Source organism: Lissotriton helveticus, chromosome 5_1 (genome assembly GCF_964261635.1).
Source record: "Lissotriton helveticus chromosome 5_1, aLisHel1.1, whole genome shotgun sequence".
Classification (NCBI taxonomy): Eukaryota; Metazoa; Chordata; class Amphibia; order Caudata; family Salamandridae; genus Lissotriton; species Lissotriton helveticus.
In genome coordinates this window covers 1,607,137,396-1,607,161,492 of record NC_136065.1, presented here as the reverse complement: position 1 = coordinate 1,607,161,492, position 24,097 = coordinate 1,607,137,396, and positions in this window count along the sequence as shown.

The following is a 24,097-nucleotide window of genomic DNA, read 5'->3' as shown; positions in this document are numbered from 1 at the left end:
CTTCAGTGTCCGTAGTCACTGCATACGCGGCTACTAGTTCTCCTGTACTTGTTCTCATACATGAACCATCCACATAAAGTGTCAGGTCAGGATCAGGTAATGCAATATCTGTCAAGTCTTGTCTTGGCTTTGTCATGGTGTTAACGACTTCCACACAGTCATGTGTGGCAGGATTTGAAGTAACTGACGGTAACAGTGTAGCGGGATTTAAAACGTTGCAGCGTCTGATTTCTATGTGTGGCTGAAACAGTGTCAGTTCATAACCTGTTAAACGTGCAATTGTCAAGTGCTGAGTCTGAGTTCGGTTTAAAAGAACTTCCACGGAGTGTGGAACTTGTACTGTCAGGGAGTGTCCTAACACTATGGAATCACTTTGTCTGATAGCTAGAGCTGTGGCTGCAACTGACTTGAGGCACGCAGGCAGAGCCTGGGCCACTGGATCTAATGTGCTAGAAAAATAAGCACAGGGCTTGTATTGTCCTGCTTGATCTTGTGTGAGAACAGATAATGCAGTACCATCACGTTCTGTAACAAAAAGTGTAAAAGGCTTACTGTAGTTCGGTGTTGCTAGAACAGGTGCTTGACATAAAGCTTTCTTTAATTCATTAAAAACAAGTGTATGTTCTTGGGTCCAAGGGAGGACAGTCGATACGGCTGCCTCCTGTGTCGTTAACTGTATCAGTGGCTTGGCTAGATATGCGTACTGAGGAATCCATTGTCTACAGTAAGAAGTGAGGCCGATAAAAGCTCGTACCTCCTTCTGAGTCTTGGGTTGTGGAAGATGCGCTATTAACTGGATACGGTCAGGTGTCAACTGCCTACCCCTCTTGGACAGTAAGTGTCCCAAGTAGACCACTTGCTGGACACAGAATTGTAATTTAGAAGGGGACACCTTGTGCCCCATCTCGGCTAGGAAATACAGGACTGTAAGTGACGCACGCTCGCAGTCACGTTCAGAACGGGCTGTAATTAATAGATCATCGACATACTGGAGTAGGGCAGTGTCAGTTGGCATGTGAATATTGTCTATGTCTGTAAATGTCTAGTTGTCTTTTAAGTGCTTGACTGTAAATGCTAGGACTTTCTGTGAAACCTTGAGGTGCTCGTGTAAATTTATAGCTTCTTCCATTTAAACAGAAACCGAAAAGGAACTGGCTGTCTGGATGAATAGGGACAATGCGTTCTTGAGATCGATAACTGAAAAGAATGTGGCTTCAGAATCAATGGCTGTCAAGAGTGATGAAATATCAGGGACTACTGGGTACTGGGGTATGATACACTTATTAAGTTCTCGAAGATCGATCACTAATCGATAAACTGGAGGTGCATTCGGATCAGTACGTTTCAGAATCGGAATGATAGGAGAATTACATACATTGGAGTCAGTTTCTACAACCACTCCTTGAACAATAAGCTCGTCAATAATTTTGGATAAGGCTGCTACAGCCTCAGGTGGCAATTTGTACTGTCGGATTCGTGGTAATACAACACCTTGCTTCAGAGTGACACGATGGGGTGTAATGTGCATACAACCTACATCAGTTGGACCTTGCGCCCATAAATGCTGTGGTACATTCAATAATCTTGGATCAAAATCACGTAATACATAATGACCTTTAAAATCACGCAAGAACAGGCGGACCCCTTCTGGGGAGCAGCATATGACTGCTCCTAATTCTTTCAAAGTCTTAATGCCTAACAAATTTTCTGGACAAGACTTCGTGAGTAACAAATCAGTAGTTCGGGACAGTGGACCAACTTCTAGAGTAACTGGTTTCGATATTTCATTAACAATTAACAATGGGCTTTCCTGAAAATCCAAGGGAAACATTTCTTGAGCCTGAGAGCGGAGCCCCTGGAACCTCGTCATGACTGATGGTAGTCCTACTTGCCCCTGTATCAATCAGAAACTTTCTGTCTTTCCCTAATACTTGACTATGTACATAGGGACCCTCTTGATCTACAGGAATCTCGATGAGAGGCAAGCCAACCTCCCTCTCTAGGCTGTTTCATGAATACGGCTGATAATCTGGATACTCTGACTGTGCATACTGGTACATCTGCTGTGTAACGTGCTGTGTTGCAGCAATAGGCTGCGGTACTGTAACTGTCTGTTGTGCGTTCTGCGGTGGCTGGGAAGTCTGTAAAACTTGTTCTTGTCTAGGCGGACGTGGTCTTTCTTTAGTCTTACCAGTAGCTATGTTGTGTTTCAGAACTGCACACTCATTTATAAAATGACCTGGCTGTTTACAATAATTGCATGTCCCTTTAACGGGAGCTGTAGGATGACTGGCTTGATTCGGACCCCTCTTCTGACTGTCTTGTGGAACAGACTGTGCAACTAATACTTTCATTTTCGTGTCTTTCAAACGTCTTCTTTCATGTTCCTGCTCTTCCCTGATTCTGTTCTGGTGATACTGGAGCATCTGGAGCATCTGTGACGGAGTATTAGCTTGCCAAGAACTCTCGACTTTCAATACTCGATTTTTAACTTGTGGACTTGAATTCTTGACTAGTTTGGTAACAAAAAGATGGGGGTACGATTCACTACTTGTTTTCAGACCACTATTAATAATAAAACATTTCTCGAATCTAGAATAAAAGTCACTAGTATCTTCATCTTGTTTCTGTTTACAGGCTGAGATGGCATCCCAGTCTTCCTTTTTCGTGGCTAGTAATCTTGGCAAGACTTGTATTAACAGTTCGGGCAAAGCTTTAGCTTTATTCCCGAGACCGGTACCTGGTACTCGTGTGTTATCTTCGGCTTCTAATGCGGACCAATCTATCTTATTCTCTCCCACCTCCCATTCTTTTTCCTTGAGTTTTTCATATATGCCCGAAGGCAACAGGACTTTTAACATTTTAATGATATCAGGATACGTGTATTCTCCCATACGGAGCATGTCTTTTAATTCACGGTGAATACTTCGGACTGGATCTGTGTACCCAAACCCATCGGACCAGAGACAAATTAATTGACCCTGTCTAGATACTACCCCAGCAACGGTACTCACCGGGCAGCAAGAACGGAAGGCCTCGGACTGGACTGGACTGCTACGACGTCGGACTACAAACTTCGGACTTCAGTTACAGGTGGACCTCCGGATACCTCGGACCTTGTACTCTCGGCTTGGGCTCTGGTCGGGACTCGCCGCATTCCTCACCGCCTCGTCTGGATGCTGGACCGCAGTCTCCGTCTCCTCCGTGGGCCTGAGGGATACTTGAAGCAGAAATATCTGCACGTGCACGGTATGGTTCCGTCACGGCTGCAGAGGGTCAGGGGGCCTGCGTGGCTTCGCCGGCGCGTGGGGAAAGGGCAAGTTCCTGTTCGGGCGCCATTATGTGGTAAATAAATAATTAATTACCGGTACTATTTTTGAATACATTGAATAAAACAGATAGCTCAATAAATAAGAGACAGGATTCGAGGTATCTGAGTCTAACAGGCTTTAATCAGGCATGAGGGAAGGGACAGGAACGGGATAGCCTGCACGGAAATAGAATGGATGGCAGCTGCAATGCCTCATCGACAGTGCAGCATATATATAGTATCATACATTACATTACATTGCATACAATAGGCGTAGCAGTAGGCGTAGCAGTCGCGAAAGATAAGGACACATTGATGGAAGAAGAAGGCGTGTACAGGGCGTGCACTGAGACATGTGATGTGAAACATCATAGAAATGTCATGAGTGGGCGGAAACATGGAGGGGGCTACCTGAGAGCAGCTGGGACCTTTAACCTAGTGGTGCGCGCAAACGGGCAATGACGTGTTACCAGGGAGAACTGGGGGCTATGACTTCTGCACTAGAAGAGGAGACTAAAGTCTACGGTGTCAGGACGACATGTACCTATGGCATATCTGGTATCTTGTGTTTGGAGTACATGTTGATAGAAACTAAAAGTTATCAGGGCAGAGGCTACTTGACTCTAAGGCTGGTGCATGCATATATTCTTCGTGTAATGCGTGGGCTATGAATCTTCTATGAATATTAATACAGTAATTCTCTTGCATGGAGACATAAAGACTAGACTATAGCTGAAGCTGTTTATACGGTTCAGTAGCTAAGGAATGCAAAGACGAGGAGCTGAACTGATAACTAGAAGCATAACATACTCTTGGCAGACTGGCAGGCAGAGCTGGGCACCGCGCTGCGCGAAAGGAAGTAAGTGAAGGGTCAGGGATGCAGGTGGGGGCTGCATCGCTCCTCGGAGTGAGTTCAGGAGACTGGAGCTTGAATCTGGTGTCCGGGCCCTTTTGAGGCCTAGAAACGGGGACAATTCAATGAATTAACGTGTACACTGTAAATCGTGGTAACATGTACCTAATACTTGTTGCTTTCACGAGAACTGGAAACTGGCATACTAGAGTTGGACACAACTATAATTGCGTCTTTAATCGATCATAGGGGGATACATATGCATATTAATCATGCACATATGACATAGGATGGGGAACACGTAGGCACATATAACATGGCAAAATTTACTTTTCCACAGTCCTTCTAGGGCCCCCTCAGAAAACCTAGGGGGTCAGGGGGTGTCTACCCTGCCCCCTTTTAATCATTTCCCCCTTTTTATTTTCACCTCTTGTGTCTCGATTCTACCGAGACACAAGATGGCAGACTCTCCGGACTGTTTGGAATGTTGACAGACACCTGAGAGCCAATAAGCTTTCCGCTCACGCACTTCCGTGGCGCGTCGGGTGCGCTTACCGGTACGCATACCGGTAAGCGCTCGAAGCATGCAAATAGATATATATGTGTTTTTGAAGTTACTTTTCATAAAAACCACTGGAGCAATTTTAAACAAATATGGAAAACGCCCTACTACGTACCAGTCCCTACCATTTTGCCAAGTTTGGTGTAATTCCGTTCAGCTGTTCGGGCTGTAGCCGTGTCTAAATGTCCTATGGAAATTTGCATGGGAAAAACACATTTGAAAGTGTTAAAATTTAGAACCAATTAAAATGTTACTTCGGTTATGAATTTGTTTGTGATGAAGTTTGATTGGTTATGTATATATCTAAAATGAGAGGAAAACACGGCCATTTTGTGATAGTACTGTCTGAGGTACATTTGTGAGGAATTTTTTTGATCAGTCTCTTGACGGCGAATTTATCGAATATTTGGAGACCATAGAGTTCCAGGAATCCTCTTTGCAGACTTTTCATGAGGAGATTCCTGATGATGTGATTGAAGAGGAAATTCCTGATGAGGACATGTTACTAGTTCTTTTAAATTATGAAAATTCAGAAGAATAAATTTATATTTAGAAATTAAAAATTGTTTGAGATATTATTCATTTTTATTTGTAATTTATGAGGTAGTAGCGAAGTGATTGTAGTATAAAGTGAGACTTATAGTATAGAGTGCAACATTTTTATGTTACATAGTAAGTTTACTCATAGTTACTTCCCTTCTCCCACTATATTTTCTCCAATGTGTATTTGACATCTCTTCTTCATCTCCTGCCTCCTTTCTCTCACTGTCTGTCTCTGATGCACCCTATCGCCGCCATTTTGTGTAGTTTCAGAAGAGAGTGAGATGTAATAGTTGAGAACGTGAAAAGGCGGCAGGGTAGAGTGCCCCTGACCCCCTAGGCCTTCTCAGGGGGTCCCAAAAGGATCTGTTTCTGCTTTCCTGAGAGAGTATGGTATGGGTTCCATATACCACAATAACTTGCGTTACAACATGCAAGATATCTACAGAGGAGACGGTGTACATTTCTCAGATGAGGGGAACAGAGTCTTTCTCTTGAATTTTAGACTCTGCATCGGTACCTACTTGTAGGTACTTAAATCACCCACATAACACAGCAGCTCTTTTTAGAGCTAACCTACCTCTAAGCACTCCAAATTCTTATTTTACACTATTTTCTTTCACTGTTTTTCACTGTGCTACACTCAGGGTACGCGTACCTGGAAGCGTACATGGGAACGCACTCAGAGCTTACCCCGCAAAAATTTCAACAAAAAAAATAGTTTTTTTGGCCTTCAGGGTCCTTCTGGGCCCCCCTCAGAAAACCTAGGGGGTCAGGGAGTGTCTACCCTGCCCCCTTTTAATCATTTCCCCCTTTTTTTTTCACCTCTTGTGTCTCGATTCTACCGAGACACAAGATGGCGGACTCTCCGGACTGTTTGGAACACCCAAGAGCCAATCAGCTTTCCGCTCGCGCACTTCCGTGGCGCGTCGGGTGCGCTTACCGGTACGCGTACCGGTGAGCGCTCGAAGCGCGCATATAGATATATATGTGTTTTTTAAGTTAATTTTCATAAAAACCACTGGAGCAATTTTCACCAAATATAGAAAAGGCACTTCTGCGTACCAGTCCCTACAATTTTGCAAAGTTTGGTGTAATTCCATTCAGCAGTTCGGGCTGTAGCCGTGTCTGAACGTCCTATGGAAATTAACAATGGGAAAACACGTTTAGGGACCCCCCTTTTTTCTCGGCCCCCGCATGACGAATCCCCCCGAAACTTCTAAGGAAGGAGCAGAGCGGAGCTGGCCTAAATTTTGGAAAATTACACGCAAATTCTTCAACCGGCGCCAAAGTTATTCCCAATAGAATGTGGCGGATTTCCTATGGAAACTAGGTCCTAACTATAACTACCTACTGGCGACCGCCAGTAGGTAATATATATATTTATATATCAATCAATCAAACAGGAAACTTGTTGATTTACGCGAAGTGCGAGTCACGCCAATCCAGTTTCAAAAGTATTTATTTTTGGGCAACAAACAAGACGTGTTTCGAGCTGTCCACATCTTGGTCACATGACCCCTGTTCCCATTTCATGGTTTAAATGCATTTTAGAGAAAATAAAGAAAAGACTCTGGATTTTTATCATCATCCAGAGCAATCATAAGTATTTTTATACATAACAATTCTGTATATGAAAATACTCTGTGTAAAATACGTGTAGGACCTACTGTTGTACTGCTACATACATATATATATTACCTACTGAGGGTCGCCAGTAGGTATATATAGTTAGGATTTTTTCTCTATGGGTTTTTTGAAAATTCTATGTCTAATAACTTTGGCGTTTGTGGACGGAATTGGCTGAAATTTTCAGGAAAATGGCACATTTTGTTTCTGAGCAGCCCTTGAAAATTTGGGGGGGGTTCGTCCAGTGGGGGCCGAGAAAAAAGGGGGGTCCCAATGTGGAAAAGTAAATTTTGCCATGTTCTGTGTCCCTACGCTTCATCCATCATATGTTATGTGTGCATGACCAATATGCATATGTTATTCCCCATTTCTGATTAAAGACGCAATTACAGTTGTGTCCACCTCTAGTACGTTAGTTTCCAGTCCTCGTGAATACTACGAATATCAGGCCTATGTAAGTAATGTTGCCACGTTTCCCAGTGTGCACGTTATTCAATTATAAAGTCCCCGTTTCCAGGCCTCAAAAGGGCCCGGACCACAGATTCAGCTCCTGTCTCCTGAAAGCCTCGCTGAGGAGCGATACAGCCCCCACCTGTATCCTCGACCCTTCACTCACTTCCTGCCTCGCAGTGCCCGGTGCACCCCGGCTCTGCCTCTGAGTCTGCCAAAAGTATGTTATAGTTCCAGTTATCAGTTCAGTCCTCCTCCTCTGCATTCCTAAGCTACTGAACTGCATCAATAGTTCCCGTCATTGTCTAGCCTTCTCGTCTCCATGTTGGAGAAATACTGTATTTAATGGTCATTTAGTATTCCTCATCACGCACTACATGTAGAATAATGCATGGTCCAGTCTTAGAGTCAGGTTAGCCTTTCCCCTCATGACTTCTAGTTTATATCAACATGTTCCCTAAACATTAGATACCAGATAGGGTTTAAGTACATGTCGCTCCGACCCTCCAGACTCTAGTCTCTGCTCCTAGCACAGAGTTCGTAGCCCCCAGCTTCTCCTAGTAACACGTCATTGCTAGTTTCCGCGCACCATTAGGTTAGAGGTCCCGGCTCCTTAGGTAGCCCCCTCCAATGTGTCCGCCCATTCATGACATATTCTGTTACGTTTTGCATCACATGTCTAAGTAAACTCCCAGTTACACCTACTTTTACTCTTATCTCTCGCGACTGCTACGTGTCACGCCTTCTACTCCACCTACTGTTACGCCTACTGCAATGTAATGCTATGTGTTTGCGCTATGTATATAAGTCAATGTTTTGTTATTAAATGTTAGCGCGCTCATCCCAGACCAAGCCCCGGCAGCTGCTGGGCCCCAGTTGTCCTGTCGGGCCTTATTGTCCTATTCCCATGCAGGTTGTCCTGATCCTGTCCTTGTGCTGTAATAAACCTGCAGAAACTCCTACTACCTCGAATCTTGACTCTTATTTATTGAGCTATCTGTTATGCTATAAGTCTAGTCAAAAATAGGGTATTATTTATTTATTTACCACATAATGGCGCCCGAATAGGGACTTGCCCTTTCCCCACGCGTCGGTGAAGCCACGCCGACCCCCTGACCCTCTGCAGTCGTGACGGAACCATACTGGCCAAGTGCAGATATTTCTGCTTCAAGTATCCCTCAGGCCCACGGAGGAGACGGAGGAGGCGGTCCAGCATCCGAACGAGACGGTGGAGGAACGCGGCGAGTCCCGACCAGAGCCCAAGCCGAGAGTCCAAGGTCCGAGGTATCCGGAGGCCCACCCGTAACTGATGTCCGAAGTCCGAGGTTCGTCGTCATAGTCCAGTCCCGTCCGAGGCCTTCCGTTCCGTGCTGCCCGGTGAGTACCATTGCTGGGGTAGTGTCTAGACAGGGTCAGTCTAAATTGACTCCTGGTCCGTGGGTTGGTGGTACCCAAGCCCACAAACGAAGTGTTCACCTAGGTGGATACGGGTCTTGATGCGTTCCTTTATGGGACCGGTATGTTCCGTACTGTTACAGCAGTGCATCCAGTAACTCTAGTCTGTTCCGTTCTCGAGAATTCTGTTCTGTTTCTGTTTTCAGTATTTTCAGGTAGTATTCTGTTCGAACTGTTATGTTATGATATTGTTTAATGTATTTCCAATGTCGTGGTATGCCTGAATTGTTTTCCCAATTGTTATTGTTTTTCGTGTATTGTATTGTGTTCCGATTCAAGTTTAGAATGCCGCTCTTTTCCAAGCTACGTCAGTTAAAAACTAGAAAGGGTCTGCTGGAAGCAGCAGTTCCTGTTCCGCCTAGGGACAGTCCAGGTCACTTTATGTATCAGAAACATGGCATAAGCGCCATATTGTATCTAGATTTATGGGTAGAGTATACCAAACAGTTAGAAGAAAAGTATAGATGGCCCGTATCGGGTACATGGGATGCCGAATGTATCATGCGAGTAGAAGAAGCATTATGGAAAAAGAAAGCCAGACAGTCACAGAAAGATGCCATCGAGTTATGGCGTAAGGAAGCGCATAGAAGAACGGAAAAGGAAGTCAGAAAGTCAGAGTTAAGTAGAGAATCCCAAGAACGAGCCCAAGAAAGAGAATTAATCGAGATAGGTGAACAAGTCAAAGCCGAACAGTCAGACAGACAGAGGCATGCCCTTATTAAGGGTATGTATCCTCTCCTTGCCGAAGGCTTGCCAAAAGCGACCCCAGAGGCACCCAGTAATTTCCCGCCACCATTAGTTCCGACCAAACTACGTCACAAACCGACCGCAGCTGATATTTTTATTTCGTCCTATTTGGACGACACAGTTCCAGAATATGCAAATCCAGTTCGCGCTCCACCTATCCCTGTAAATCAGGCACTTCCCGTTCCTCCAGACACCGGAGTACCTGTTACGGTACCCCCGGGTCAGCCTGTCATACAAGTTCAGCCCACGTTACAATTACCGACCCTGCAAGCACGAAGAATGTCAGTCGAAGATTCTAGTCAAGGGGCCGCAGGAGGAGGTCCTCCTCAAACCCCACCGCCACACAAGCGTTTATCAGCACTCGAATTACATGCTCAAGCATCACAGCGTACTCCAAAAAGTAATAAGTCTGTTACAGAAATCAGACAAGCCAATGCCGAATGCGTCTATGACACAGTCCCAGGCGAGTATAATATGGTTTTATATTCCGTACGCGTAAGAAGGGTGACCGAGTATCTAGTCACCTTACCAAATATGAAAGAAGATCTAGACAGAATATATCGTTTCATCCGTACAGGGGATGATCCAGAAAGTATTGGCGAGATTATGTCCCAAAGGAAAGCCGAGATTCAGCTCATGATATTAAAGTTACTGATCAATTGTCTAATAAGAGAACAAGATTACCCGTCTAAAGATCCCGCCGAAATGAGAATCCTAACAAGGTGGAGTGATAATATAGCCGAGGGTAAGCACAAGACCATTAGTGCCATGGAAAGTATGTACAAGAAAATTCGTAAAGAAATAATAAGGTTACACGAACAGCGTAAAGCAGCACAAGTAAGCGAGAAAGAAAGTATCTCTGATCCTGAAGAGGAAGACGAGAATCCCGCCAGAATAGCGTATGTAGGAAAATCCAGATTTCCAGATCGCCATTTACGTCCAGAACCTAAGTCTATTTTTCATCATCCAGCACCAGAACAAAGCTCTCTAGAACAAGTATTTCAAGCTACCGATCACATCCTGAAATCACGAGTCGGTTATAGCGAATTAAGTACTATGCATGAACAAGAACTAGCCCGATCAGCAGTCCGATGGATTACTGATTCTACCACTTTTCCAGACGAAATAGTGGCACAAATGTTTCTGAAACTGCCCCCAGCCGAGCAACGACTGGTGGGTATGTATATGATCCAGCACCTCATTACCCTGTATGAGGGTCAACATTCTGATCCAGGCCCGTTACATGATATCCTGAACGAGTTACTCCAGTACAGATGGAGAGGTCTAGGTACCGATTTAATTAGTGTCATTCTAGAACAGCGTCACAAGTATAGAACGTTCCTGAACCCGCATTTTGTTCATGTCTCACCCCCAGAAAGTAAACCATTCTACATAGACAGACAGAATCCGCTACGAGAAGTCCACCCAGTCCAAGGGGCGGGTGGCGATATGCAACGAGTGTTTGTATACACTCCGATATCAAAGATGGAACTTCTTGAAATGAAGAAATTAATTCCCTGTCATGACAAAGATCCAGCGGGGTTCCATAGAGAATTAAAAGACATGCTCCGTATGGGAGAATACACTTACCCAGATATAATTAAAATGTTAAAGGTCCTGTTACCCGCAGGGGTGTATGAAAAGTTAAAGGAAAAAGAATGGGAGGTGGGAGAGAAAAAGATCGATTGGGCAGCTCTAGAAGCTGAAGACAAGGCACGAGTACCAGGTACCGGTCTTGGAGATAAATGTAAAGAATTACCAGAATTATTGATTCAAGTTCTACCCAGATTATTGACAACTAGGAAAGAAGACTGGGATGCAATCTCAGCCTGTAAACAGAAACAAGATGAGGATATTAGTGATTTTTATTCTAGATTCGAGAAATGTTTCAGTATTAATAGTGGTCTCAAGACAAGTAGTGAGTCATACCCTCATCTTTTCGTTACCAAATTAGTCGAGAATTCAAGTCTACAAATTAAAAACCGAGTTTTGAAAGTCGAGAGCACCTGGCAAGCAAATACTCCGTCCCAGATGCTCCAGATGCTCCAGTATCACCAGAATAGAATCAGGGAAGAGCAAGAACACGAAAGAAAACGTATGAAAGACACGAAAATGAAAGTGCTAGTTGCACAATCTATTCCTCAAGACAGTCAGAAGAGGGGTCCGAATCAAGCCAGTCACCCTGCGGCTCCCGTTAAAGGGAACTGCAATTATTGTAAACAGCCAGGTCATTTTATAAACGAGTGTGCAGTTCTGAAACACAACATAGCTACTGGTAAGACTAAAGAAAGACCACGTCCGCCTAGACAAGAACAAGTTTCACAGACTCTTCAGTCACAGAATGCACAACAGACAGTTACAGTACCGCAGCCTATTGCTGCAACACAGCACGTTACATCGCAGATGTACCAGTATGCACAGTCCGAGTATCCAGAATACCAGTCATATTCATGAAACAGCCTAGAGAGGGAGGTAGGCTTGCCTCTCATAGAGATACCTGTAGACCAAGAAGGTCCCTATGTTCACAGTCAAGTATTAGGGAAAGACAGAAAGTTTTTGATCGATACAGGGGCAAGTAGGACCACAATTAGTCACGCCGAAGTACCAGGGGCTCCGCTCTCAGGCTCAAGAAATGTTTCCCTTGGATTTTCAGGAAAACCCATAGTTAATGAGATATCTAAGCCAGTTACTCTAGAAGTAGGTCCATTGTCCCGTACTACTGATCTGTTACTTACTAAGTCATGTCCAGAAAATCTATTAGGCATTAAGACACTGAAGGAATTAGGTGCAGTTATTTGCTGTTCCCCAGAGGGAATACGTCTGTTCCTACGTGACTTTAAGGGTCACTATGTATTACGAGATTTTGATTCAAGATTGTCTAATGTTCCGCAGCATTTATGGGCGCAAGGTCCAACTGATGTAGGTTACATGCAAATCACACCCTATCGTGTGACTCTCAAACCAGGTGTAGTGTTACCACGAATCAGGCAGTACAGATTGCCACCTGAGGCTGTAGCAGCCTTATCCAAAATTATTGACGAGCTCATGGCTCAAGGAGTAGTTGTAGAAACTGACTCCAATGTATGCAATTCTCCGATCATTCCAGTCATGAAACGTACTGACCCAAATGCACCCCCAGTATATCGATTAGTGATTGATTTACGAGAGCTTAACAAATGTATTATTCCTCAGTACCCAGTTGTTCCAGACATTTCTTCCCTGTTAACAGCCATTGATTCCGAAGCCATGTTTTTCACTGTTATTGACCTCAAGAATGCATTTTTTAGTGTTCCAATTCATCCAGATAGCCAGTTTCTTTTCGGATTTTGTTTAAATGGAAGGAGCTATATGTTTACACGCGCTCCTCAAGGTTTCACAGAAAGTCCTAGTATTTACAGTCAAGCACTCAAGAGACAACTAGACAATATTCACATGCCAACTGACACTGCCCTACTCCAGTATGTCGATGATCTACTGATCACAGCCCGTTCTGAACGTGCTTGCGAGCGAGCATCACTTACAGTTCTGTATTTTCTAGCCGAGATGGGGCACAAGGTGTCACCTTCGAAGCTTCAATTCTGTGTCCAGCAAGTGGTATACTTAGGACACTTGCTGTCCAAGAGGGGTAGGCAGTTGACACCCGACCGTATCCAGTTAATAGCGAGTCTTCCCCAGCCCAGAACCCAGAAGGAGGTACGTGCCTTTATCGGCCTTACTTCTTATTGTAGACAATGGATTCCCCAGTATGCATTTCTAGCCAAGCCACTGATACAGTTAACGACACAGGAGGCAGCCGTATCGACTGTCCTCCCTTGGACATCTGACCATACACTTAGTTTCAACGAGTTAAAGAAAGCCCTATGTCAAGCTCCAGTTCTAGCTACACCGAACTACAGTAAGCCTTTTACACTTTTCGTTACTGAACGCGAAGGTACAGCATTATCTGTCCTCACACAAGATCAAGCAGGTCAATACAAGCCCTGTGCTTATTTTTCGAGCACATTAGATCCAGTCGCCCAGGCGTTGCCTGCGTGCCTCAAGTCAGTTGCAGCCACAGCACTAGCTATCAGACAAAGTGATTCTATAGTTCTAGGACATTCCCTGACAGTACAAGTTCCACATTCAGTAGAAGTTCTTTTAAACCGAACACAAACTCAGCACTTGACAATTGCACGTTTAACAGGTTATGAATTGACACTGTTCCAGCCACACATAGGAATTAGACGCTGCAACATCCTGAATCCTGCTACACTGTTACCATCAGTTAGTTCAAATCCAGACACACATGATTGTGTGGAAGTAGTTAACATTACGACAAAGCCAAGACAAGACCTGACAGATATTCCGTTACCAGATCCTGACCTGACACTTTATGTGGATGGTTCATGTATGAGAACTAGTACAGGAGAACTAGTCGCCGCGTATGCAGTGACTACTGACACTGAAGTTATTGAAACACATCGTATTGATACTCTGTCCGCTCAAGCAGCAGAGCTAGTTGCTCTGACACAAGCCTGTATACATGCCAAGAACCTGAAGGTTAATGTTTACACAGATTCACGTTACGCATTCGGAGTTGTACACGACTTCGGAGTGCTCTGGCAGGAGAGAGGTTTCATGACTTCTCATGGAACCAAGATTCAGCATGGTCTCCTTATTCAAGCCCTGTTAGATGCCATACATTTACCGACATCTATTTCTATCATGAAATGCAAAGCACATACGAAAGTTACTGACATTATTTCCCAAGGTAATGATTTAGCAGACCGCACAGCCAAGCTTACAGCACAGACTCCAGACATCCCAGTTAATATGACACATACTCCAGATCCGATTACATGCATGACAGTTAAGGACCCTACTCAAGATGTCATAGATATCCAGTCACATGCTACTCCCGATGAAATCAAGAAATGGTCTGTACAAGGAGGGGTCCAGACAGATCAAGGATGGTTAACGAAGGGTAGAGCCACATGGTTTCTCCCCGATTCTATGGTTCAAGTCATTATCAATACCGCACATAGTCCAGCACATTTAGGAGAAAAAGCTATGTTAGACAGTATCCAGAACATTTGGTTCAACAAGCATTTACGAGCTGCAGCCAAGCAGAAAGTCCGTACCTGTATGATATGTTGTCAGTTTAATCCAGGTAAAAGTGTCCCGGTGGAACAAGGTGGTTTCCAGCCCCCTGACCACCCTTTTGAGGTCCTCCAGATGGATTATATTCAAATGGAGCGATGTCGAGGTTTCAAGTATGTCCTTGTAGTTGTATGCGCTTTGTCCAGGTGGACAGAAGCATATCCAGTCCCAGATTACACAGCCGCGACCACTGCCAAGCAGTTGGTTCGTGAATTCTTCCCTAGATATGGACTCCCTAGAGTCGTATATTCTGATAACGGCCAGCCATTCTCATCTGAACTCATGAGACACGTTTCCCTGTTGTTAGGGTACCAGTGGAAGTTCCATTGTGTACGCCATCCAGAAGCAGCTGGACTAGTCGAAAGACATAATCAGACTCTGAAAATCCGTATAGCAAAAGTTTGTAAAGACAAGGGTGTGGACTGGTTAGTAGCTTTGCCAGTCGCTCTGTTTTATATGCGTATGGTCGCACATTCCAGATCAGGTCTGTCCCCGTATGAGGTCGTTTTCGGCCGCCCCCCTAACATGTGGGGTACTCCTAGACCCCGAAGTATTACCGATGTTTCATGTAATATGCTGACAGATTACCTAGCTTCCTTGATGTCTGCCCTCAACTCATGTCGTTCACAGGTTGCCGCCGCATTTCCAGACAATACCGAGGTGGCACCGCACGAGATCGTTCCAGGATCCCTTGTGATGATCAGAAATTTTGACAGATCAAGTCCGCTGGAACCACGTTGGAAGGAGCCACGTCAGGTCCTCTTGACCACCCGGACTGCCGTCAAGTTGGAAGGCAGGAAGGGGTGGGTCCACCTTTCTCATGTAAAACTTTTCAAAGGATCAAAACCAGTCCTCAAAAACATTTCCAAGAACATTTCCCAGGATTCGAAGGATTGCCAGAACATTGTTTTAAAGGACTGTCCCGCACAAGACTTTATTACAACCCCTCCCTTGTTAGAGAAAACTCCGCAACAGGAGTATAAGTTAAAACTCAGGTCTAATAAGTCAGCCAGTTTGATTGTATAAGTCCTCCCCTAGGTGAAACGGTTAGACTGTTTCTGACATGTATAAAATAGACCCCCATAGTGAGAGAGTCAGTCAAAGCTCAATCAAATGTATCGTTTTTCTGAGTTTCGTATTATTCATCAGCATAATGATTTCCTGCACCAGCTATGCTTTCTATCTGTGTTTTTCAGTTCCTCATGTAAATATGTCTGCTCATGCTACAGTAGAGCACATGTTTAGTGATCTGCCCCCTCACGAATATTCATACCGCCTCGCTATGCGTAATAACACATTTATCCGTATGTTACATTATTCACACCAGACCAGCAATGCCACAAATTGTTGGGTGTGTGGTCGACTCCCCCCTTTCCAGACACCGAAGGGAGTTCTGCCACTCTTTCCTTACCCATTCTCACACAATGGTTCGTGTGGAGCATGGTCCACGTTAACGTCATCCTCAACAGATATGTCTTTTCTTAACAGTACATGTTTCCCAGACAAGCAAGGTTTCCCCCACAGAACAGGTTTAGATTTAGAAAATGAAGTATATAATTTAGGTAATTATTCGTCGAATTTCATGGTCCTGAATGTTCAGTCTGATACTACTCCAGACTCACCCGCTATTTCAGTACTACCAGTCAAAGGCGAATTATGTGTCCGTAGTTATGGTTCTATACATATAGGTCATAGTGAATGTACTACTGTTATCAAGTATAGTGACAGTAGGAAATCTATTTTTAAAGCTTCACGTCATTCTTATTTTGTTTGTGGTCAAACTGCATATGTCCGTCTGCCCCTCGATTGGGAGGGAACCTGTTATATTGCTTTCCTACTGCCACCTGTTTTTCTAGCCCCACCTGACTATCATAGGAATTCTTTCTTAGTACACACTAGACACAAGAGAAATCTCCCGATTGTCGATTATACTGAAACCGCCGCAGAGCAATTCATTGATATAGATAAAGGTGTTTTCCCTTATTTAGGTACAGTTGTAAATAGTAAGCTCATCCGTAGGTTAACAAGAACCCTTGAAGCAGTAGTAGATGAGACTGCCTCCGCTCTAGGTAATTTAACTGAAGAGCAATCCTTTATGAGAATTGTCGTTTTACAGAATCGTCTCGTCCTTGACGTCATACTGGCCGATAGGGGCGGGGCCTGTAGAATTCTCGGATCCAGTTGTTGCATTTTCATTCCAAATAACGCGCCGACGTTTCCCTGTTGTTAGGGTACCAGTGGAAGTTCCATTGTGTACGCCATCCAGAAGCAGCTGGACTAGTCGAAAGACATAATCAGACTCTGAAAATCCGTATAGCAAAAGTTTGTAAAGACAAGGGTGTGGACTGGTTAGTAGCTTTGCCAGTCGCTCTGTTTTATATGCGTATGGTCGCACATTCCAGATCAGGTCTGTCCCCGTATGAGGTCGTTTTCGGCCGCCCCCCTAACATGTGGGGTACTCCTAGACCCCGAAGTATTACCGATGTTTCATGTAATATGCTGACAGATTACCTAGCTTCCTTGATGTCTGCCCTCAACTCATGTCGTTCACAGGTTGCCGCCGCATTTCCAGACAATACCGAGGTGGCACCGCACGAGATCGTTCCAGGATCCCTTGTGATGATCAGAAATTTTGACAGATCAAGTCCGCTGGAACCACGTTGGAAGGAGCCACGTCAGGTCCTCTTGACCACCCGGACTGCCGTCAAGTTGGAAGGCAGGAAGGGGTGGGTCCACCTTTCTCATGTAAAACTTTTCAAAGGATCAAAACCAGTCCTCAAAAACATTTCCAAGAACATTTCCCAGGATTCGAAGGATTGCCAGAACATTGTTTTAAAGGACTGTCCCGCACAAGACTTTATTACAACCCCTCCCTTGTTAGAGAAAACTCCGCAACAGGAGTATAAGTTAAAACTCAGGTCTAATAAGTCAGCCAGTTTGATTGTATAAGTCCTCCCCTAGGTGAAACGGTTAGACTGTTTCTGACATGTATAAAATAGACCCCCATAGTGAGAGAGTCAGTCAAAGCTCAATCAAATGTATCGTTTTTCTGAGTTTCGTATTATTCATCAGCATAATGATTTCCTGCACCAGCTATGCTTTCTATCTGTGTTTTTCAGTTCCTCATGTAAATATGTCTGCTCATGCTACAGTAGAGCACATGTTTAGTGATCTGCCCCCTCACGAATATTCATACCGCCTCGCTATGCGTAATAACACATTTATCCGTATGTTACATTATTCACACCAGACCAGCAATGCCACAAATTGTTGGGTGTGTGGTCGACTCCCCCCTTTCCAGACACCGAAGGGAGTTCTGCCACTCTTTCCTTACCCATTCTCACACAATGGTTCGTGTGGAGCATGGTCCACGTTAACGTCATCCTCAACAGATATGTCTTTTCTTAACAGTACATGTTTCCCAGACAAGCAAGGTTTCCCCCACAGAACAGGTTTAGATTTAGAAAATGAAGTATATAATTTAGGTAATTATTCGTCGAATTTCATGGTCCTGAATGTTCAGTCTGATACTACTCCAGACTCACCCGCTATTTCAGTACTACCAGTCAAAGGCGAATTATGTGTCCGTAGTTATGGTTCTATACATATAGGTCATAGTGAATGTACTACTGTTATCAAGTATAGTGACAGTAGGAAATCTATTTTTAAAGCTTCACGTCATTCTTATTTTGTTTGTGGTCAAACTGCATATGTCCGTCTGCCCCTCGATTGGGAGGGAACCTGTTATATTGCTTTCCTACTGCCACCTGTTTTTCTAGCCCCACCTGACTATCATAGGAATTCTTTCTTAGTACACACTAGACACAAGAGAAATCTCCCGATTGTCGATTATACTGAAACCGCCGCAGAGCAATTCATTGATATAGATAAAGGTGTTTTCCCTTATTTAGGTACAGTTGTAAATAGTAAGCTCATCCGTAGGTTAACAAGAACCCTTGAAGCAGTAGTAGATGAGACTGCCTCCGCTCTAGGTAATTTAACTGAAGAGCAATCCTTTATGAGAATTGTCGTTTTACAGAATCGTCTCGTCCTTGACGTCATACTGGCCGATAGGGGCGGGGCCTGTAGAATTCTCGGATCCAGTTGTTGCATTTTCATTCCAAATAACGCGCCGACGTTTCCCTGTTGTTAGGGTACCAGTGGAAGTTCCATTGTGTACGCCATCCAGAAGCAGCTGGACTAGTCGAAAGACATAATCAGACTCTGAAAATCCGTATAGCAAAAGTTTGTAAAGACAAGGGTGTGGACTGGTTAGTAGCTTTGCCAGTCGCTCTGTTTTATATGCGTATGGTCGCACATTCCAGATCAGGTCTGTCCCCGTATGAGGTCGTTTTCGGCCGCCCCCCTAACATGTGGGGTACTCCTAGACCCCGAAGTATTACCGATGTTTCATGTAATATGCTGACAGATTACCTAGCTTCCTTGATGTCTGCCCTCAACTCATGTCGTTCACAGGTTGCCGCCGCATTTCCAGACAATACCGAGGTGGCACCGCACGAGATCGTTCCAGGATCCCTTGTGATGATCAGAAATTTTGACAGATCAAGTCCGCTGGAACCACGTTGGAAGGAGCCACGTCAGGTCCTCTTGACCACCCGGACTGCCGTCAAGTTGGAAGGCAGGAAGGGGTGGGTCCACCTTTCTCATGTAAAACTTTTCAAAGGATCAAAACCAGTCCTCAAAAACATTTCCAAGAACATTTCCCAGGATTCGAAGGATTGCCAGAACATTGTTTTAAAGGACTGTCCCGCACAAGACTTTATTACAACCCCTCCCTTGTTAGAGAAAACTCCGCAACAGGAGTATAAGTTAAAACTCAGGTCTAATAAGTCAGCCAGTTTGATTGTATAAGTCCTCCCCTAGGTGAAACGGTTAGACTGTTTCTGACATGTATAAAATAGACCCCCATAGTGAGAGAGTCAGTCAAAGCTCAATCAAATGTATCGTTTTTCTGAGTTTCGTATTATTCATCAGCATAATGATTTCCTGCACCAGCTATGCTTTCTATCTGTGTTTTTCAGTTCCTCATGTAAATATGTCTGCTCATGCTACAGTAGAGCACATGTTTAGTGATCTGCCCCCTCACGAATATTCATACCGCCTCGCTATGCGTAATAACACATTTATCCGTATGTTACATTATTCACACCAGACCAGCAATGCCACAAATTGTTGGGTGTGTGGTCGACTCCCCCCTTTCCAGACACCGAAGGGAGTTCTGCCACTCTTTCCTTACCCATTCTCACACAATGGTTCGTGTAGAGCATGGTCCACGTTAACGTCATCCTCAACAGATATGTCTTTTCTTAACAGTACATGTTTCCCAGACAAGCAAGGTTTCCCCCACAGAACAGGTTTAGATTTAGAAAATGAAGTATATAATTTAGGTAATTATTCGTCGAATTTCATGGTCCTGAATGTTCAGTCTGATACTACTCCAGACTCACCCGCTATTTCAGTACTACCAGTCAAAGGCGAATTATGTGTCCGTAGTTATGGTTCTATACATATAGGTCATAGTGAATGTACTACTGTTATCAAGTATAGTGACAGTAGGAAATCTATTTTTAAAGCTTCACGTCATTCTTATTTTGTTTGTGGTCAAACTGCATATGTCCGTCTGCCCCTCGATTGGGAGGGAACCTGTTATATTGCTTTCCTACTGCCACCTGTTTTTCTAGCCCCACCTGACTATCATAGGAATTCTTTCTTAGTACACACTAGACACAAGAGAAATCTCCCGATTGTCGATTATACTGAAACCGCCGCAGAGCAATTCATTGATATAGATAAAGGTGTTTTCCCTTATTTAGGTACAGTTGTAAATAGTAAGCTCATCCGTAGGTTAACAAGAACCCTTGAAGCAGTAGTAGATGAGACTGCCTCCGCTCTAGGTAATTTAACTGAAGAGCAATCCTTTATGAGAATTGTCGTTTTACAGAATCGTCTCGTCCTTGACGTCATACTGGCCGATAGGGGCGGGGCCTGTAGAATTCTCGGATCCAGTTGTTGCATTTTCATTCCAAATAACGCGCCGTCTGTTTATTCAGCTATAACCAGACTCCATAAAATTGCCCATCTGTTACACCAAGATCCAGGCACCTGGACATGGTCCGGTTGGTTCTGGAATATAATTTCCGCATGGGGTTGGAAAGTCCTGTCCTTTCTAGGTATTGCAGTAGCGATCATATTTAGCTGCTGCCTCTGTATACAATGTGGCCCTGCGATTTGCAGCATGTGTGCTACCTCTTGTATTCCCCGTCCCAAGCCCTGTTCTAAATCCCGTTCCAAGACAATTCGAGACGAGCAAATGGTACTGTATGAAATGATAGACGGTATCATGAATATTGATGTTTCCTGATGGAAACGTAGTGACAAGGAGGGAATGTGGAAAAGTAAATTTTGCCATGTTCTGTGTCCCTACGCTTCATCCATCATATGTTATGTGTGCATGACCAATATGCATATGTTATTCCCCATTTCTGATTAAAGACGCAATTACAGTTGTGTCCACCTCTAGTACGTTAGTTTCCAGTCCTCGTGAATACTACGAATATCAGGCCTATGTAAGTAATGTTGCCACGTTTCCCAGTGTGCACGTTATTCAATTATAAAGTCCCCGTTTCCAGGCCTCAAAAGGGCCCGGACCACAGATTCAGCTCCTGTCTCCTGAAAGCCTCGCTGAGGAGCGATACAGCCCCCACCTGTATCCTCGACCCTTCACTCACTTCCTGCCTCGCAGTGCCCGGTGCACCCCGGCTCTGCCTCTGAGTCTGCCAAAAGTATGTTATAGTTCCAGTTATCAGTTCAGTCCTCCTCCTCTGCATTCCTAAGCTACTGAACTGCATCAATAGTTCCCGTCATTGTCTAGCCTTCTCGTCTCCATGTTGGAGAAATACTGTATTTAATGGTCATTTAGTATTCCTCATCACGCACTACATGTAGAATAATGCATGGTCCAGTCTTAGAGTCAGGTTAGCCTTTCCCCTCATGACTTCTAGTTTATATCAACATGTTCCCTAAACATTAGATACCAGATAGGGTTTAAGTACATGTCGCTCCGACCCTCCAGACTCTAGTCTCTGCTCCTAGCACAGAGTTCGTAGCCCCCAGCTTCTCCTAGTAACACGTCATTGCTAGTTTCCGCGCACCATTAGGTTAGAGGTCCCGGCTCCTTAGGTAGCCCCCTCCAATGTGTCCGCCCATTCATGACATATTCTGTTACGTTTTGCATCACATGTCTAAGTAAACTCCCAGTTACACCTACTTTTACTCTTATCTCTCGCGACTGCTACGTGTCACGCCTTCTACTCCACCTACTGTTACGCCTACTGCAATGTAATGCTATGTGTTTGCGCTATGTATATAAGTCAATGTTTTGTTATTAAATGTTAGCGCGCTCATCCCAGACCAAGCCCCGGCAGCTGCTGGGCCCCAGTTGTCCTGTCGGGCCTTATTGTCCTATTCCCATGCAGGTTGTCCTGATCCTGTCCTTGTGCTGTAATAAACCTGCAGAAACTCCTACTACCTCGAATCTTGACTCTTATTTATTGAGCTATCTGTTATGCTATAAGTCTAGTCAAAAATAGGGTATTATTTATTTATTTACCACACCAAAACGCGTTTTTCCCATGTTAATTTCCATAGGGCGGTTGGCCTCACTTTTAGCCCGAACGGCTGAATGGATTTGCACGAAACTTGGCAAAATTGTAGGGACTGGTAGCCCGATGTGCCTTTTGTAGGTCTCAATATATGTGCTCCAGTGGATTTTGAGAAATTAACGTTTAAAAAAAGATATATATCTGTAACAGCGGACTGGGCAGCGGCCCAGGACGCGTACTTTTCGCGCAACGGAGCTTTGTGAAGCGAAGCTGATTGGTTCTCCGGCGTCTGTCAACATTCCAAACAGTCCGTAGCGGCCGCCATCTTGTCTCTCGGTAGGATCGAGAGACAAGAGGAGGTCAAAACAAAGGGGGAAATAACTATAAGGGGGCATAGTAGATCCTCGCTGACCCCCTAGGTTTGATGTGGAGGTTTTAAAAGGGCCCCGCGGGGCAAAAAAAATAAATAATAATAATAATCGAACGGCTGAATGGATTTGCACGAAACTTGGCAAAATTGTAGGGACTGGTAGCCCGATGTGCCTTTGCTAGGTCTCAATATATGTGCTTCAGTGGATTTTGAGAAATTAACGTTCAAAAAAAGATATATATCTGTAACAGCGCACCGCTTCGCGTACTTTTCGCGTTACGGAGCTTTGCGAAGCGAAGCTGATTGGCTCTCCGGTGTCTGTAAACATTCCAAACAGTACGTAGCGGCCGCCATCTTGTCTCTCGGTAGGATCGAGAGACAAGAGGAGGCCAAAGCGAAGGGGCAAATGACCATAAGGGGGCATAGTAGATCCTCGCTGACCCCCTAGGTTTGATGTGGAGGTTTTAAAAGGGCCCCGCGGGGCAAAAAAAAAAAATAATAATAATAATCGAACGGCTGAATGGATTTGCACGAAACTTGGTAAAATATTAGGGACTGGTAGCCCGATGTGCCTTTGCTATGTCTCAATATATGTGCTTCAGTGCATTTTGAGAAATTAACGTTCAAAAACAAGATATATATCTGTAACAGCGCTCCGCTTCGCGGAGATAAAATTATATCTGTATTACCTAGCTGTTGCTAACACCAGTTAGCGACGGCTAGTAGGAGATAGCGACCATCTTGGGTCCCACTTTGCATGTGAGTGATATTTATCACTAATGACATGCAAAGTGGGCATGCCAAGATGTTAGCGACTGGAAACAGTCGCTAACATCGCTATCTCCTAGGGACTGGTAGCCCGATGTGCCTTTGCTATGTCTCAATATATGTGCTTCAGTGCATTTTGAGAAATTAACGTTCAAAAACAAGATATATATCTGTAACAGCGCTCCGCTTCGCGGAGATAAAATTATATCTGTATTACCTAGCTGTTGCTAACACCAGTTAGCGACGGCTAGTAGGAGATAGCGACCATCTTGGGTCCCACTTTGCATGTGAGTGATATTTATCACTAATGACATGCAAAGTGGGCATGCCAAGATGTTAGCGACTGGAAACAGTCGCTAACATCGCTATCTCCTATTATCAACTTTTGGAAATATTCGAGATAAGCGCGAATATCTCCAAAAAGTAACAGCTGCCCTGAGCAGTTCTTAGCCATGTTATCCAATGGGAGGTGGATAACATGGCTAAGAGCATTAGCTCGGTAATGCATGAATATCGCTGAGTTTTCAGCGATATTAATGCATTGCGGTCGTTTTTTATCGTATTTGCGATAAACCTTGATAATAGCAAGGTTTATCTGCGATAATTTCTGACGGTAAAAAAATCTTTGCAATGCATCGTTAGGGATAAATAT